Source organism: Euphorbia lathyris, chromosome 5 (genome assembly GCF_963576675.1).
Source record: "Euphorbia lathyris chromosome 5, ddEupLath1.1, whole genome shotgun sequence".
Taxonomy (NCBI): domain Eukaryota; kingdom Viridiplantae; phylum Streptophyta; class Magnoliopsida; order Malpighiales; family Euphorbiaceae; genus Euphorbia; species Euphorbia lathyris.
In genome coordinates this window covers 61377862-61393562 of record NC_088914.1, presented here as the reverse complement: position 1 = coordinate 61393562, position 15701 = coordinate 61377862, and the positions used below count along the sequence as shown (strand labels likewise).

Genomic DNA, 15701 nt, shown 5'->3' with positions numbered 1-15701 from the left:
GCAATTGAGTATGACAAGAGTACCTTCCTCTATACTTCTACTCAATCCTAATCTCTCCACTGAGTACTTAAAACCGAGTACTCAGCCTCTCCTTTCTACTTCTAGAAATGATAAAGATTTGCCCTAAACAACAATTGCTAGAACACCTTAGATGATTGAAGATCAATCACTCTAGACTTTTACACAAATGAATAGACTTTGTAGTGTAAGAAATTTGCTTTGCTTTTGATGGAGAACTTTTATATACGTTTGGTCAGCGTAACGGCTTTTGCTCAAAGTTCTCTGAAGAATGTGGATTCTGAATGCTCTATTTATAGAGAGCTATGAGAGCTTCTGGTTATTTCGAATTTCGAAATAACCGTTGGAGGGAAACGGCTTCATGTCGCTTTCACTCAGTCTGTTCAGCAGTTCTCCTAGCCAATCAGATTCCAGCATCTTCTGTTCTTCGGTCAGTGTGGCAGTATGTTCCTCCAAATCGGGTAATGTCAAACAGACAGCTTTCTGCGTCTTCTGTTCTTTACCAACAGAGGAAATACTTGGTCTGGAAGTTGCTTTATAGTCAGCGGCTATCTTGTACGCTTTGTCGAGACAGCTCAGCAGCTTCATACCGAAGTTGTCTACGTGGATCTTCTCGATCCTTCTTTGCTCAGCATGCGTTTCATTACTTCAACGGCAGCGTTTTGGAGATACGCAGGCTGAGTGATCTTGGGCTTGTTTGACTTGGGCCTTGACTTCCATATAGGGCTTGGGCCTTATGATCTTTATGTCTTATGATAAATTATAAACTCAACATTGAACAAACACATTAGTAACACTAAATCAAAGCATTTAAACTTAGTGTGTTATAGAATATTTACTTTCACTTAATTAATTTTGTCAAATCAAAATCCTGTGGAAAGGTGTTTCAACACAAAATCCTATCAACATTAGAGATGCATTGGATTCTGTTGAAGAACGAAGAGAAAAAGCTTACATGCGAATGGCAGTGTACCGCAATAGAATCAAGAAATATCATGACAGAAGGGTGCGAAAAGTGATAATCAACGAGAACGACTTGGTCTTGAAAAAAGCGGACAAAATACAATCCAGAGATGGCAAAGGCAAATTAGGCGTCAACTGGATCGGACCATACAGAGTATCCAAGAAGCTGGGACCATCAACTTTTGAAATAGAAGAAATGAGCGGAAAAAAGCTCCCGCGCACCTGGAATCTAGAAAATCTGCGCCTATATAAACGGGCCGGGTAGTTCAGGGAAATGACGATTACTCTTTTTCCTTTTATGAGTTTTTTCCCACTGGGTTTTCTGATAAAAGGTTTTAATGAGGCTTTGATCCCGCACATTTCATATACCAATGTAACAAAAAGTCTTTTCTTTTATCAATAAAGATATTCAATTGTTGCATACGGCGTTTGAGTGCGGATCCTTTTTAGGACAACCACTTCAGTGTGTTATCTACAAACAAAAGGCGGGTAAATCGCGCAAAAACCTTATGGTTAAACTTAAAAACACATAAATGTGTTGCCTATTAAGAAAGGCGGATGCATGATTACGCATCACTCGCAAAAACCTTATGGTTAAACTTAAAAACACATAAATGTGTTGCCTATTAAGAAAGGCGGATGCATGATTACGCATCACTCGCAAAAACCTTATGGTTGAACTTAAAAACACATAAATGTGTTGCCTCTTAAAGAAAGGCGGATGCATGATTACGCATCACTCGCAAAACCTTATGATTAACCTTATGATTATATTATTTTCGAAAGAAAAATTATAAGATAAGGCATAAAATTAAGCGAATTAACGAGTACTCAAAAAATTGCAAAAAGGGTCTGGCCACCCTAGCAGAAACGAAACTAAACTATGAGGAAATACAAATATGAAGTCGACAAAAGGGCAAGGGTTACGTATGAAAACAAAGGGCAATAAGGAATAAAGCAACAATCGCACGTATAGGTAAAGCGGCAAGCAAAAGAAAATATATATATACGGGCAGTTTGTTACATACAACAGTCCAGATATAAATCAAACTATGCTACAGCTTCCTCTCCTTCACCCCTATGGCCCTCCTCGCCTTCAGTGGCTCCCTCATCTCCTCTAGTTGAAGGATCTGCTTCAAGTGAATCCTCAACCCTCGAATCAGTAACCGCTTCAGAGGGCGGTACCTCTTGCTCAGGCTGAGAAAGGTCTTGTGGTGCCTCTTTTTCCGCGTTCTGAGTAGGGATCTCGCAGCGAATTGGAGGGTTCTGAAAACTCTGCCAATCTAAGAAGAGTACCTCATCCATATCAGCATCCTCGGCTTCCAGCTTGTCCCACTTCTCAGTTAGATCCTTTTCGGGGATGGGAACCTTGGGGCGGCTAAGTACTCGATCTGGATGCCCATGCTCATAAGCAGCATGAATTCGCTCCCCATACCAATAGATGCGAGCACCATCTTCGGCTAGAATCTCCTCAGCTTTCTTCTTTTGCATCTCCAGAGCCTCCTTGGATGAATTTAGATCATCAAGGACCTTTTGCAGCTCGTCGGACTTAGCCTGGAGGGATCTGAGAGCTTCCTCCTTCTCGCTCATAACCTTCTGACAAGCGCCTTCAAGAGCCTTTACCTTCCCTTGGACATCATCATAAAGCGACTTCTGAGTCGCCAATTCAGTACCAAGGTTCTCCAACTCTTTAGCGCGTTCAGCGTCCCTTAGGAGAGCACCCTCCGCGAAGTTAATAATCTGCATAAAAGATGATTCGCAGATAATAAGAGCGGATAGAAATGTGCGGTTACTACAAATGCAAGATCCTTGAAAGAGAATATCACAAGTAACAATATACCTCTATGGCCCGCTTCTCAATCCCCTCCATAGCAGTAGGAAGCGGCACTTGCTCTCGCACGCGAGAAGCAGAGGGGAGTCGCCCAAGGACATTGCATATGGAAGAAACAATGTCCCTACACGAGAAGCTCACAGCCATGCCAAAGGTCCTAGTCCACCACCCGCTGATATCGGGAATTGGCTGCGAATGCATAAGGAGAAAGATCAGGAGAACAGCAGATAACTCATAAGGAAAAATTAACAACATAAAAAAGGGGAATAGATCAATATACCTCGTGGATTGGTGTACTGCTTTTTCCTTTGGACGAGGTAGATACAGGTGTACCGCCAACAGTGAGGGACACAGAAGCGTTTTTCTTTCTGGGACGAGAAGACTCTGTGTCCGCAGTATTCTTCCGCTTCCTAGTTAAGGGAAGGTCCTCGGAAGCAGAAGCTGGACCTTGTGAAACGGAGGCCCTTGCGGGAGAAGCCGCCTCGATAGAAGTAATCGCCCCTCCAGGAGAATTCGCCCCTGCGACTGAAGTGTTTCCCTCCATTCGCCTCTTCCTTCTCGCTAGGGCTTTAGCCTCCCGATCTGCAGCGAGTTGAGATAAAGGATCACCCCTGCAAAGGGTTAAAAGAAATCATCAACTTGGAAATAAAAAGTACCTTGTACAAAAACGCGATAAGGGATATAGACAACGTGATCCCCCTCGCGATAGGCAATCGCCACTCGGCTCCTTAGCATGTGGAAAGCCTGATCATATGTCCATACAAAGGGAGGAGTACCCTTTAAAAACTTGATCACAGCGGATTCTTCCTCGCTGGGGTAACCGAAGTTCAAACTCTTTACATTTGGTCGGCCCCAACGGCGAAGGAAGTTCGGATTCCCTTCGTGAAACTTGATGAAGAAATAAGATCGGTCCCACTCGCGGATTTTGTTCAGCTTCTCGTCAAAACCATAGTAACCGCTCTGACGGATGAAAGTAAAATACCCCGCCGAACTTTTGAAATGATGAAGCTTGGAGAAAATTTTGAGCGAGAAGGGAACCTCCAGACAATCCGCCAGAAATTTGTCCAGAGTTAAATCGGCCCATCCATTGGGATGCAACTGACCGGGTGCGATTCCATAACCGCCAAGGACGGAGGCAACCTCATCCGCCAGCGGATACGTGAAGCCGCAGATGATCTGGGCGACGAAAATGGTGAAATACCCCTTTGGGTAGTCGCCCGGTCCTTTATCCTCCCCGGGAATAAGGGTTTCGAGGCCTTGGAGCCAAGGATACTGCTCCCGCAAATCGTCAATTGTCTCTTGACAAACTAGACTTCCCGACCTGTCCTTCTTCGGTAATAAACGGGGGGTTGGGACAGGTGGCGGAATCAACTTTTTAGGGTCAAAACCTAGGCCCTCATCGGTTGTATTCGCCAGGTGGAAGAAGTCGGCGGGATGAGAATCAGACCCAGGAGAGCTGGTTGAAGCTTCATCAACCATCTCCTCGACCTCATGGGAGACCTCGCGGACGTAATTTTCGTCGAATGGTGCGAAGTCGAGGTCAGGGTTCGACATATTGATGAAGGAAAATGAACAGAAGTAAAGAATCGAGCGAGGTACAAATTCTGGAAAGGAACACTTACATATGAAAGACGACACAAAGAAGAACGGACGCAAAAAGGTTGATGCCGGAAGAGAAACGACGCAAAAGGTGGATGCCGGAAAAGAAACGACGGGAAAGGGAAAGTCACAATTTTTGAATTTTGAAAATCCAGACAAAAACGAAGAGTCTCCTATAAAAAAGACCCTAAAGGGCTCTTGCCAAACTAAGGGGGAGGCATGTGATGACCCGTGAAGCCAAACCGGGCCGAATTCATTACACGGGCCCAGCCCATACTTAGATCCATGGTCTAAGATGGGATGGGACCCGAATAGAGGAAGCGGGTGAAGTGAGTAACAGCCCCGAATTCCTAAATGGAGCACTAAAACTCCCACTCAGGACAAACGATACCACGTTTGTTGCCACGAAAGCCACGAGAGGGGGCATGACCTAAAAAGGAGTAACCGCCCTCGGAACATGGCCTGGAAGGGGTAACCGCCCTCGGCGGTTACTTAAGAACACTTATAAAAAGCCCTAAGGCCAAAGGGGGAAAGGGACATTCATATTTTTCCCACAATACTATTGTCAATTTACCAACCCTCCTATAAAAACTGACTTGATCGTCGGAGAGTTTTCCCGGAGATCCTGTCTCCAGTTCTGTTTTGCAGGTAACTACGGCGGAGATCATCAAATCGGATCCAGCAAGTTATCAATGTCAAAGAAGAATTTCTTCTTTTGTTGGAAAGTTAATCCTTCCGGAACAATATTGGAGGCAAGATAATTTGCAAAGTCCACGTACTATGGTGACATGGCACTTTTTATTTGATAGAGGTATTCATTGGGGAAATCATCTCGTATACCGATAGTTTCACCTATAGGACCGTTTTCATCTTCGAGTCTTGATAGATGATCGGCGACAAGGTTTTCTACTCCCTTTTTGTGTTTAATTTCTATATCAAATTCTTGTAACAATAAAACCCATCTAATTAGACGTGGTTTTGCATCTTTTTTAGCAAATAAATACCTTAAAGCTGCGTGATCAGTATAAATAATAACTTTCGAACCTAACAAGTATGACCTAAACTTATCACATGCAAAAACTACAGCTAACATTTCCTTCTCGGTTGTGGTGTAGTTTAATTGTGCACCAGATAGTGTGTGACTTGCATAATAAATGACATGAAGTTTCTTATCCTTTCTTTGACCTAAAACACATCCAACGGCCAAGTCACTTGCATCACACATAATTTCAAAGGGTAAATCCCAATCGGGTTTAGCAATAATAGGTGCACTGACTAAAGCTGTTTTCAATGTTTCGAAAGCTTTCACGCAATCTTTATTAAAATCAAAGGTCGAATCTTTCATGAGTAAATTAGTAAGTGGTTTGGAAATTACAGAAAAATTCTTAATAAATCTCCTGTAAAAACCTGCATGTCCTAAAAATGACCTTACTCCCTTAACAGTAGTTGGAGGGGGTAATTTTTCTATTACTGAAGTTTTTGCTCTATCCACTTCTAATCCCTTTTCAGATATTTTGTGACCTAAAACAATTCCCTCGTCAACCATGAAATGATAAATTTGTTTCTTCACACCTAGACAAAACTTTATCCAAATTTCGTAAGCATGAATCGAAAGAATCTCCATAAACGGAAAAATCATCCATAAAAACTTCCATGATATCTTCAATGAAATCATTAAAAATTGCAGTCATACAACGTTGAAATGTTGATGGTGCATTACATAGACCAAAGGGCATCCTTCTATATGCAAATGTTCTGTAAGGACATGTGAAGGTTGTTTTATCTTGGTCATCCGGGTAAATATATATTTGAAAGAATCCGGAGTAACCATCTAGAAAACAATAGAAAGCATGGCCAGCTATCCTTTCGATCATTTGATCAATGAAAGGTAGAGGAAAATGGTCTTTCCTAGTTACTTTGTTTAGGTTCCTATAGTCTATACAAACCCTCCAACCGGTGGTGGTTCGTGTAGGTATTAATTCTCCTTCGTCATTCCTTACAACTGTTATGCCTCCCTTTTTAGGTACACAATGGATTGGACTAACCCATTCACTATCCGAGATAGGATAAATGATTCCATTATCTAGAAGTTTAGTAATCTCATTTTTGACTACTTCTTTCATATTCGGATTGAGGCATCTTTGTCTATCCGCTTTAGGCGGCTTATCTTTTTCTAAGTGAATCCTGTGCATTACAATGCTCGGATTAATACCTTTTAAGTCTGAAATTTGCCAACCCATACTTCCTATCCTATTTCTAACAACTTCTTTCAATTTCTCTTCTTGAACCTGTGTTAATTTGTTAGAGATAATTATAGGTAGAGAATCGCCTTCGCCTAAGAAAGCGTACCTCAAATGACTAGGTAATTCTTTAAGTTCTAATTTAGGTGGAACTATAATTGAAGGCGGAACTGGTCCATCTTCTCGAATCAAAGGCTCTGGGTCCTTATCTTCTAATTCTTCACTCATTATAGGTTCTATTATTTCTTCTTTTTGAACAATGCCATTTACACATTCTTCAACTAAATCAAGTTTCATACAAGCGAAATCCTCCATAGGATATTTCATTGCTTGGTTCATATCAAACTCGATCTTATCGTCTCCTATTCTTAAAACTACTTTCCCTTCCGACACATCAACTAGAGCACGTCCCGTGTTCATAAATGGTCTGCCAAAGATTAGCGGATAATTAACGTCATATGCAAAATCTAATATAACGAAATCGGTAGGAAAAATAAATTTGTTAACTTTAACTAAAACATCCTCAATTATACCATATGGTCTTTTAGTGGTTTGATCCGCTAATTGTAAAACCATATTGGTATGTTTGATATCTTCTTCTAAGCCTAACTTATTAAAAATTGATAATGGCATCAAGTTTATGCTTGCTCCTAAATCACAAAGACAACTTGGGAATTCAATATCTCCCAATTTACACGGAATGGTAAAACATCCGGGATCTTTGAGTTTAGTGGGGAAATTACTCGACACAATTGAACTGCAATCTTCGGTTAGTGAAATGGATGAAATTCCTTCCCAACTGATTTTCTTTGAAATTAAATCTTTTAGGAATTTACCATAATTGGGAATTTGCGTAATTGCATCCATAAACGTCAAATTAATATGCAAATTTTTAAGTTTGTCTAAAAACGTTAAAAGTTGTTTGTCATAGTCCTTATTGCGGACTTTGTGTGGAAAAGGTGGTTTGGGTACAAAAGTTTTTGTACTCTGGTCAATTGGTGTATCTTTTTTATTTAACATATCTTCTTTGGATTTTGGTAAATCAGTTCCTGGTAAAGTTGAATTTCCGGGTATTTCCGGACCTAAGTAATTTTTCCCTGAACGAAGAGTGATAGCCTTAACATGCTCTTTCAGATTTTCTTCCGTATGGCTGGGAAGACTTCCCTCTTTGCGGGATGGAATTGATTTAGCGAGTTGTCCAATTTGAACCTCCAAATTATGGATGCTAGATGATTGGTTTTTAATAAGCTGATCGAATTTATTCTCGATCCGTTTAAAACCATCGTCGTGATTACTTATTTTTCCGCTCATAGCATCAATAAATTTGTCGATTTTAGAAGATAAAGTGCTAATCGTATCTCTTGATTGATTTTGATAATTGGTTGTACGATTTTGATTAGCATTAGCATTATTATTATTATCACTCCAGTTAAAGTTAGGATGATTTCTCCATCCAGGATTATATTATTGGAATAAAGGTTATTAGTTTGGTTTTGTTCTTGGACAAAATTTACCTGTTCAATTTCGCTCATCCCTTTATAATCTACATCCGTTTGGATTGGCTTACCATTAGGATCACACGGTGCCATAAACCTATCAATTTTGTGCGATAAGGTAGAAAATTGGGCTTGCAACATCGCAACTGGATCAAGATTCACTATACCTTTAACTGATGACGTAGTTGAGGATGATGGTTTCGCCATTGGTACGTGTCCACGCTCCGCGGGCCACATACTACTGTTGATTGCCATTTCCTCCAAAAGTTCTCTTGCTTGGGCCGATGTTTTCTTCATGAATAACCCTCCAGACATAGCATCCAATGAACCTCTAGTTGTAGGATTTAATCCATTATAAAATGTTTGCATTAAAAGTTCAGCGGGCAATTGGTGGTGTGGGCATAAACGTTGAAGTTATTTAAAACGTTCCCAAGCCTCATAAAGAGTTTCATTATCATTTTGAGAAAAAGATGTTAACTCTTTTATGACTCTTGCAGTTTTTGCTAAAGGAAATTTTTTTGATAAAAATGCTTGGGCTAATTGCTCCCAAGTTTCAAATGTTGCGGCTAGCATAGAAGTCAACAACTCTTTGGCTCGATCCTTCAAAGTAAAAGGAAAAAGGCGAAGATTGATTGCTTCCGCAGTCACATTCGGTATTTTAAAAGTGTCACAAATTTCTAAGAAATTTATCAAATGGATGTTAGGATTTTCGTTAGGTAACCCGTAAAATGTTACGTTATTTTGTAACATATTAAGCAATGCTGGATTAATCTCAAATTGATTTGCATTTATTTGGGGTCTAACTATACTGTTTGTTACACCGGCCACTCCTAGCCTAGCGTAATCCATAAGTGTGGCCATAATTTCCGGCTCAGTAACTCTAGTTTTTATTGGAGTTTTGTTTTTCTTTTTCTTGTCTTTCTTGTTCTTTTTAAGAGTCCTTTCAATTTCTGGGTCAATAGGACCTGGTGACGTGCCCGAACTTCGAGAACTGCGCATGAACTTGAAATTTCACACGAACCGAAACTACCTTCAAAACAGAATTTGAAAAATAAATATGTTTACTAATTTGAAATAAGTAAAATATAAAATTTTGAATAAGTATAAATAAACCTAGATTCGAAATAAAACATGAAAAATCTAAATTTTTGTCAAAAATTTTGGCGTTCCCCGGCAACGGCGCCAAAAACTTGTTGAGCGATTTCCGCAAGTGCACGGTATACGCTTGTAGTAATAAAAGATATCGATCCCACAGGGAACTTTTTTCAACAAAAACTTATTTTGAATTGGTTAAATATACTTTTAAGATTTATAATATGGAAAATCGTTAAATCGGATTTGGTTTTGAAATTGCTAGAATGAGAAATAGAATAGAGTATAAAAAATGTTAGAAAATACTTCTGATTTAGGAATGAATTTACAAAACAGGAACGTTAAGTTCTTAGAAAAGTAAACAAGTGTATTCGTTTGCATTAAGCAAAGAAAACAACTTTAAACTTTGTATAAATTATAACGATGAAATAAATGACGGAACCTCTAATTTTTAGGCTTTGAACTGTAGTCAATCCTCCTACGGTCGGGTTAGATCGCTACCTTAACTAAATTAAAACTCTACCGAGATAATAATTTGTCTAAGTGTTCAACAAAGTTTCCTTGTAAAGATTTTGAATTAAACTACGTTTTAATGAAAACACCGGCAATCCACTTCGGATCCTTTACCAAAGTGCTGCATGAAAATCTATCGAATAGAACAGACTTTATTAGATGAAATATAAATTTGATACAAGTTTACAGAGAACAAGAAGCATGAAAACATTTCACGACTTGCAAGTGAACGGGTTGTCAATCCTTTCCTTGGGTTTCGTTAGAGTTTGTCAGACTCAGGGCGGATTCTCTACTCAATCTTCTCGTTGTAACTTCGTAATAGGGATGCGGTCGGCCTCTACCAAAATGTAAACTAATATGAACAAATCTAAATGCTACTGTGTTTGTAATTATTGAATAAACAATGTGTGTACATCATATTGATTTTTACAGAAATGAAATCTAAATTCTGAATCACTTGACTCGGAATTTCTGCATAAATTCTATATTAATCTCTTTCTTCTATATCTTTCCAACTCTCCATCAACTCTTTATTTATAGATGTTGAAGAGTCGTGGTTAAACTGTCGTGTCCGTTGTGAAGGATCGTATCCGTTGTGAAGGGACGTCTTTATCCACCCGAACGAACGTGTTTCTTTGAATTAAACATGTGTTCATTGTACTTGGAGGAATTTCTGCACTTACCGAGAATATTTAATTCTCGGCCGAGAATGGGGGAGCAATTATTTGGTCTTCAAACGAAGGGAAGGAGCTGCTGAAAAACGCGTGTCGCGACCGAGAATTTGAGATTCTCAGTCGCGGATTTTGTAAATTCTCTACCGAGAATCTTGTTTCCTCAACTGATAATGTGACATTTTCTTCTGTTTCTGACTTCGTCTTTGTCCTCGTTTAGGTGTAATTGATCTTTGTTGTTTTTGCCTCCTTTTGTAGGGTTTTTACTCTGTTTTTAAGCTCTTTTCGTTCCTATTTGGATTTTACCAAATATTTACGTACCTTATAAGAAAGAAACATATTCGAGAGTAAAAGCATTCTAAATAGTTATAAATAGCACAAATTCGTAGCAATATTGATGTAATTATTGATGATATATTAGGTATATTTTGGGCTTAACAAGTGGCAAGGATGAAACATTTGAGATGTTTACAACATTAATTAAAAAGCTTGAAAATGACAAAGACCTAAGAGTAGCTCATATAAGAAGTGACAATGGTGGAGAATTCAAAAACCAACAGTTTGACGAATTCTATGAAGCCAGTGGTATTGACCACAATTTCTTTGCTCCTAGAACACCTCAACAAAATGGGGTTGTTGAAAGGAAGAACAGAACAATTGTCGAAATTGTTAGGACAATGCTGAGCGAAAATAGGCTTCCAAAGTATTTCTGGGGTGAAGTTGTCCACACAGCATGCTATATACTGAACATGGCTTTAGTTAGACCTATACTCAAGAAAACTCCCTATGAACTTTGGAAAGGACGAAAGCTCAACATTGGCTACTTTCGTGCCTTTGGGTGTAAGTGCTTTATACTCAATACAAAAGATAACCTTGCTAAATTTGATGCTAAAGCTGATGAAGCGATCTTTTTGGGGTACTCAACTAACAGTAAAGCATATAGAGTATATAATAAACGAACTTAAATTGTAGAAGAGTCTGTCCATATTGAGTTCGATGAAGCTGACCCTGCAGGAAAGATAACTCAGTCTGCCGAAGATGAACCAAGCTCAGCTTCCGCTGACCAAATTGGAGCCTCTGAGTCATCAGTGCAAGGACTGACCAAAGGTAAAAACGAAACCGAAATTACCTTTGCTGACCAATCTACTCCTGCAGATATTGTAGAAACATATGTTCCAAGCAACTCAACATTACCTAAGGAAATTAAAATCCCTAAAGGACATTCGGAGAAGTCCATTCTTGATGCTGCTGACAACAAGCTGATGACAAGAGATCAGCTTAGAAAATACCTCAGCAATATTGCATTCGTCTCAGTTCTTGAGCCGAAGAATTTCGCTGAAGCTGAGCATGACGAGCAATGGATCAATGATATGCAAGAAGAGCTTGATCAGTTCAAGAGAAATGACGTATGAGATTTAGTGCCAAAACCTAGGAACCAAAAGACCATAGGAACTAAGTGGGTCTTTAGGAATAAACTAGATGAGCAAGGTAACGTAGTCAGAAATAAAGCTCGACTTGTTGCCCAAGGCTATAGTTAGCAAGAGGGCATTGTCTACGGTGAAACCTTTGCACCCGTCGCTAGGTTAGAGGCTATATGTATATTGTGTGCATATGCTAGTTACATGAACTTCAAATTATATCAAATGGATGTTAAAAGTGCTTTTCTTAATGGCTTTATAAACGAAGAGGTATATGTTAGTCAGCCTCCAGGGTTTGAAGATCCAAAATTTCCAAACCACGTTTATAAACTCAAGAAGGCCTTATACGGCCTAAAGCAAGCTCCAAGAGCTTGGTATGAAAGGTTGACCAACTTCCTGCTGACCAGGAATTACGTCAGAGGCAAAGTTGACACAACCTTGTTCATTAAGAAAAAGGGTAAAAATACCTTACTAGCACAAATTTACGTAGATGATATAATCTTTGGTGCTACTGATGAATCTTTGTGCAAGGAATTTAGTAAACAGATGCAAGCTATGTTCGAAATGTCTATGATGGGCGAACTCAACTTCTTCCTTGGACTTCAAATCAAGCAAGGTAAGAATGGCATCTTTATTAGTCAGTCCAAGTACGCCAAGGAAATGCTTAAAAAGTTCGATATGGAAGATTGTAAACCCATATCAACCCCAATAGGTACTAATATTGTCCTATGCATGGATGAGAAAGGTAAGTCGGTAGATAGCAAGCTATATCGAGGTATGATTGGCTCCTTACTCTATCTTACTGCTAGTAGACCTGATATTCAGTACTCAGTATGCTATTGCGCTAGATATCAAGCTGACCCCAGGGAATCTCACCTTGTAGCTGTAAAACGAATTTTTAGATATTTGCAGAGCTCAGTTAATGCAGGTTTATGGTCTTGAAACATCTTTCCACATGATTTTGATTTGACAAAATTATTTAAGTAATGATAAAAATATTCTAACACATTAAATTTAAATGCTTTGATTTATTACACTAATGTGTTTGTTCAATGTTGAGTTCAATTGTGTATAAGACATTGAGATTAAAAAGCCCAAAGACCCATAAAGTGGAAGTCAAGCCCAAGTCAACACATCAATACCATTCGGCCCAAGAGTTTCAAAACGAAGTCGTATCAACTAAAATGATGACTCAGCAAGAGAAGGATCGAGAAGCCTTCATGGCAAAAGCTTCAAGTAGAAGCTGCTGAGTTGGACAACAAAGCAGTCTGGACAGCGGCAGGCAATGTTCAACTTCTAGACAAAGTATTTCTACTTTGGGAAAAGTTCAGAAGGCGCAGAAAACTGTCTCGTGGACTTTTCCTCAAATGTCGAAACATTCTGCAGAAGACTGACGAAGACAGAAGATGCGTGAATCCTATTGGCCAACGACGATGAGCACGCTCAGAGTGACAACGACATGAAGCCGTTTCCCTCCAACGGTTATTTTGAAATTTGAAATGACCAGGTGCCTCAAGTGTCACTATATAAAGGCCATCCATTTGCTTCAATCGATGCAGAACTCCAAGTAGTCGAAATGCTGACCAAATTCATACTCGAAGATTCTGTGAGAAAAGCAAAGCAAATACCTTACACCAATTTCCATATTATTGTGTAAAAGTCTAGAGTGATTTCCAATCATCTAAAGTGTCTTAGTAATCGTTGTTTAGGACAAACACTTTATCATTTCTAGAAGAATAGAAAGGAGAGGCTGAGTACTCGGTTATAGTACTCAGCGTAGATATAGGAGTGAGCAGAGGTATAGAGGAAGGTATTCTTGTTATACTCAGCTTCTATTTGTAAAAGGTTTCGTGCTCTACCTTTAAAGAGCTCAGTAGAGAATTCAAAAAGCTCGGAACGAGTTCCGGGGACTAGACGTAGGCGGAGAGGCCGAACCAGGATAAGTCTATTGAGTAATATCCTTCTAACCCTTAAACTCCTTTAATATATATTGCTTGCTATGAAAACTGACTAAGTAAAGAACTCATGCTGAGTTAAGTTTACCAAGAAGCTGAGTTCAGGAATAGACTCTAAGTGTTATTTCCTGACTCAAGTAAAGAAGCAGACTTAGTCACAAATTGACTAAGCTTGGGTCTTGAATCTACTTAGTGACGCTGTGTAATCCTTTTCATAAGAAAAGAAGTCAGCCTTAACGGACAAAATTTTAAATAGTTCCTATCCCCCCCTTGGAACTAACTTGTCGCGTTATAAGGGACCAACAAGTGATATCAGAGCTTCAAAGCTCACTGTGCAAGGTTTAACTACCTTGAGCTGATCCCCACTATGGCTGAGAACATCACTCGATTTCTCCCAGGAAATCTGACAACTCAGATTTTACCTGAGGGTCTGTCCATAACTCGGCCTCCTCAATTCTTCGGGTCTAACTATACCTTTTGGAAGAATAGAATGAAAAATTTCATTCAGGCAACAAACATGTGCATGGCTATCGATAGTCCAAGGCCCATTTGTTCCTGTTGAAACTATTGATGGCCAAACGGTTGTCAAAGCTGAGACTAGATGGACAGAGGATGATCTTAAGAAGCTACAAAATCATGCTTCGGCTATAAACTTGCTTCACTGTGCGTTAGATGCTGCAGAATACAATAAGATTTCAGGTTGTGAGTTAGCGCAGGAGATTTGGAAGAAGCTGGAGGTCACCTATGAAGGAACCAACAAGGTGAAGGAATCTAAGGTCAACCAGTACATGAGGTTGTACGAGCTGTTTGAAATGAATGATGATGAAGGAATCTCTGACATGAACGCAAGGTTCATAAACATCATCAACAAGCTCTTGCTGTTGAGGAAGCTCAAGACTTAACCACCTACAAGTATGATGAACTCATTGGCTCACTGCTGACCCATGAGATCTCAATAAAGAATTTGGAGGTGAAGGAAAAGTCTGAAGACAAGAAGCAAAAGTCTCTTGTCACGAAAGCTGACTCCACTGATGGGAGCTCAACATATGATGAAGAAATGGCTATGTTCACTAGAAAGATGAAAAGGCTATTAAAAAAGAATGACAAATATTCTAAGAAGCCTTACAAGAAGTTTGATAAGTACAAAGCTGACTCCAGCGACAACAAGTACAAGAAGGACAACTCAAAGCCCATTACATACTTTGAATGTCATCAAACTGGCCATATCAAGTCAAGTTGTCCCACGCTAAGGAAAGAAAGGAAGAATGGCAAGAAGGCAATGGTGGCAACCTGGAGTGATAGTGATGATTCATCGTCATCTGAAGCTGATGCCACTAAGTCAGCAAAGATCTTCTTCATGGCAGATGAGCTTGTTGAGCCTTGTGTTTCTGAGCATGCTGACCCCTCCATTGCATCTAACGATGAGGAACACTCAACTGAGGTAATATCACTACCCTTGCTCAGAAATGAAATGGTTAATGCCTTGAGTGGCCTTTATACACTTGTCAAAAAGTGTAATAAAAAGGTTAGAGCACTCAGCAGGCGATGTGACGAGGTTGAGGAGGTCAAACTGAGTGACCTTCGATATATTCTCCAGGACACTTCAATTTTTCATAGTAATGTAGAAATTATGCAAAAGTTTGTCACTGAGGTCCAATCAGATTCCAAGAAACTAAGAAAGGACGTCACATCAATTCAGAACCAACTTAAGGTTCCGAATAAGAGAAATATTCCTCTAAACACTGAGTACCGAAGTACTAGTCAGTAGAGATGGAATCCTCAGCGGAATGTCCAGTGTGACTTCTGTAGGAAGAAAGGACACACCACAAAGGTGTGCTGACACGCTCAGCACTGGGGTGCTGACCAGTCAGTGAAACATTCTAAACGGAAGGTCAGCTGTGACTT

The 15701-nt window shown here is 39.6% G+C and overlaps 1 non-coding gene across 1 annotated transcript; it reads left to right on the top strand.

Annotated features, from left to right (window-relative positions):
* The first annotated feature begins 8532 nt into the window (after window positions 1-8532).
* LOC136231542 (small nucleolar RNA R71) lies at window positions 8533-8639 on the top strand. Its single transcript, XR_010689915.1, has one exon. It is a non-coding gene; the product is annotated as a small nucleolar RNA R71 (small nucleolar RNA).
* Window positions 8640-15701: the final 7062 nt, after the last annotated feature.